Here is a 3,550-nt window from a genome sequence, read left to right as displayed (position 1 = left end):
CCAAGCCTCACGATCTGCATATATTGAATATAGAATTGAAACTAGAAATAATAATGTACTTTTTATGGGTGGACGATTATTTCAACAGTGAGTTGTCGATGATTATGTGAAAATTGAAAAGGATAGGATGAATGACTGCAGATTGAATAAAAAACATTTCGCGCTGATACATATTAGGGATTAGTTGATCATTTACACCAAAGATCAAATGATTTACACACTACTGTTGGAAAAATAATCATCCTCCCACCATCATTCTCATGATATCCCCGTAATGTGCTACAGCACTATGAAGATGCAACGACAATTGTAAGAAAATTCGGTACGGCAGATTTGTTTCTAACTACGACATGTAATCCAAACTAAGCTAAAGTGAAAGATAATTTATTAAATGGTCAGACAGCATCCGATCGACCAGACATTTTTTCACGAGTTCTTAATGCCAAGAAAGATTAATTAATCAACATTATAGTAAAACAACAATTCTTCGGCGAAGTACAAGCATATGTTCATGTAGTTGAGTATCAAAAACGTGGATTACATCATGTTCATTTTTTTTAAAGTTAAAACCAAATAGTAAAATAACTACTTCTAATATTGTAGATGAATATATTCCGGTAGAAATTCCAAATCCAGATACAAATAATGAACTTCACAATATTGTTATGAAAAACATGATTCACGGTCCCTCCGGAGATTGTTCTAAAGATGATGAAGGTGAATGTGGTAAGCGTTTTCAAAAAAGTTTCAAGATGAGACAAGAATGGATGAAAACGGTTATGCAACTTATCGTAGAACAGATTCCGGTACTTACATATAATCGCCAAAATCGAGGCACGACTGACAATCAATTTTTAGTACCTTACAGTGTTAGATTATTAAAGTTCTTTAACTCGCATGTTAATGTGGAAGTAGTTTCTAGCATAAAGTTAGTCAAATATTGATACAAATATATCTACATGGACATGATGCTGCTTCCGTCGTAGTTACTGATTCCTATAACAGAGAAAATGTTATTCATCATGATGAAATAAAAATTTTCAGAGATACTCGATACGTAAGTCCTGTTAAAGCATGTGATCGTATATACGGTAGGTCGTTACAAAATAAAAGTAATGTTATTATTAGGTTGCCAGTACATTTTCCTAATCAGCAAAGTGTTACTATTGACGATGTTGAAAGTGAAGAAGCTATAAGAAACGCATTGGAAACAGAAACTATGCTAATAGATCATTTTGATTTAAATGGACGTGATACTGACGCCAAAAGATATACGTGTTCTGAAATTCCATCTCACTACATATTTAAAAAACATAGTGGATCAAAATAATCAATTTAACAATCAAAGGGGCTATAAGTTTCCAAGATCTCAGAAATGTTAATAAACAAACTTATGATACTTTCCAAAGAACATGTTCAGCATTAGGCTTCATCGAAGATGATGCAGAGTGGGATCGTGCTATGACAGAAGAAGAAGTTTTGATGATGCCCCAACAATTAAGACGTTTTTTTGTTCGTATTTAAATATGCTGTTAGCCTATCAATCCTGAGGAACTATAGGATAAATTTAAATATGCTATATAACAAGATTTTGAGAGAAAATATAATATAAAAGAAACATACATAAGATCATATATTCAGATAAATATCTATCTTTCCTACAAAGGTCCGATATTAGTAGCTTTTCAACGATGCCACAAATAAATATATTTCGGAACGGTGGTGAGATTCATGATGACGAGGTATCGCTTACTCAACATCAACAACTCGGTCAGGCTCAATACCACAAAGTAAATGAAAAACAAAAAGATATTGTAGACACAATTCTTAATGTTGGTTTGTTAAACGAAAAAATGCCTTTTACATCATGTTTGTATATTGATCGACCTGGTGGCTCAAGAAAGACATCCATTTATACAACTACGTATCATTTGTTAAAAAGCAAAGGAAAAAATATGTGTTCGATGGAATTTACAGGTATTGCAGCAATATTACTTCCACAAGGAAATACTGTACATAAAACTTTCGGCATACCACTTCCTTTATTTTCTGATTTCGTCTTCTGTATAAAAACTCAATCTAAAGATGTTCAATACTTACCAGAATTAGATATTTTTATTTGGGACGAAGCTTCAATGGCGGCAAGGTATGCTTTGGAATTAGTAGATCAAACATTATGTGACTTCATGAATGTTGATTTACTACTTGATAGAAAAATTATAATTCTTGGCGGAGATTTTAGGTAATTACTGCTTGTGAAAACTCGTGCAACTCGCAGCGAATTAGTATTTTTACTGATATAAAATATGAGTACTTTACCACAAGAAGCAGAATTCGAAAAGTATTTATTGTCTGACGAGATGGCACTTTATATGACAATGAGAATAACTTAATAGCCCCAGAAAAATGTGTAGATACTAGAACCGTTGATACAGTACAGACAATGTTTAGTAATCTTATTAAGGATCGAAGAATTGGAGATCTAGGAAAGACAGCTATATTATTAGCATGAAATGTTGCTTTTGAAGAAATAAATTACAGAGTCGTGGAGCTATTGGACAAAACCACAGAACGAATTTATATAAGTGTAGGTAGAGTTGAAAATTGTGATAATGGAGATATAAATGATTAAAATTTAGGATATTTAAATAAGATAACAATCCAATTTAGGCCCCCTTTTTGAAGTCCAATAATCAAATTGATTTTATTTTACATTGTTTTTTGTTGCCTTAAGAAGGGTGCTATGTGAGTGCCGAAACGTTGGTGATTATTACATATATTTCCAAAATGTTTTTTATTGGCATTTGATGATGGTGGGAATAAAGAGGACGGAAGAAATAAAAAAGAGAAAGAAGGGGATTTGGTTGATTGCTTTCTAATTTTTCTTTCCTCCTTTTTATTTTTGTCCAAAGCAAAGAAGAATAATTTTATTTTATTTTTTTATTTTTTAGAGGGAAAGAAGGGTCGGAAAATGTTCCTTTTTTCAGATTCCAATGGGAACATTTTGTGGTGGTTGTTCAAATTTGGTCGTTAGATTCTTGTATTTATTTTCAGGAATTCCTCTTAGCGATGTAAATAATGCAATACTCCCAGGATACTTGAACACATTTAATCCAACGTCCCTGCCTCCTCATGAATTATGATTAAAAAACAATTGTATTGTTATGCTAATTCGTAATATTTCTATTAACGAAGGTCTATGTAATGGTACACGTTTGAAAATAATCGAACTTCCAAATCATCTTCTATAATGTCGCATTTTAACAGCTGATAAGGCAGTGGACACTGTCTTTATACATCGTATTACATTGTATTGTGAGGGAAAATTTTTCGATACTATTGGCTTAGATTTTAGTAAAGATGTATTTAATCATGGACAATTGTATGTGGCATTTTCCCGAGTTCGATCTTGGCATTCAATACAAATTTTCTTAGGAGACCAGCGGCAATATAATATTATAAAGAATTATGTGTATATAAAAATACTTAAATAATTTTGTATTTCTAAATAATTATAAATAATATGTAAAACAAATTAAGTTTCATTATA

At 31.7% G+C, this 3,550-nt stretch overlaps 1 long non-coding RNA gene across 1 annotated transcript; it reads right to left on the bottom strand.

Moving 5' to 3' along the window:
• Positions 1 to 1,407: 1,407 nt before the first annotated feature.
• Positions 1,408 to 2,336, bottom strand: LOC117169272. Its single transcript, XR_004466639.1, has 3 exons — positions 2,101 to 2,336; positions 1,624 to 1,894; positions 1,408 to 1,554 (listed from the first exon to the last, which is right to left on the bottom strand). It is a non-coding gene; the product is annotated as an uncharacterized LOC117169272 (long non-coding RNA).
• Positions 2,337 to 3,550: the final 1,214 nt, after the last annotated feature.

The sequence above is a fragment of the Belonocnema kinseyi genome, chromosome 3, assembly GCF_010883055.1.
Source record: "Belonocnema kinseyi isolate 2016_QV_RU_SX_M_011 chromosome 3, B_treatae_v1, whole genome shotgun sequence".
Taxonomy (NCBI): domain Eukaryota; kingdom Metazoa; phylum Arthropoda; class Insecta; order Hymenoptera; family Cynipidae; genus Belonocnema; species Belonocnema kinseyi.
The sequence above is the reverse complement of the archived record's forward strand: the minus strand, read 5'-3'. Positions and strand labels throughout refer to the sequence as shown.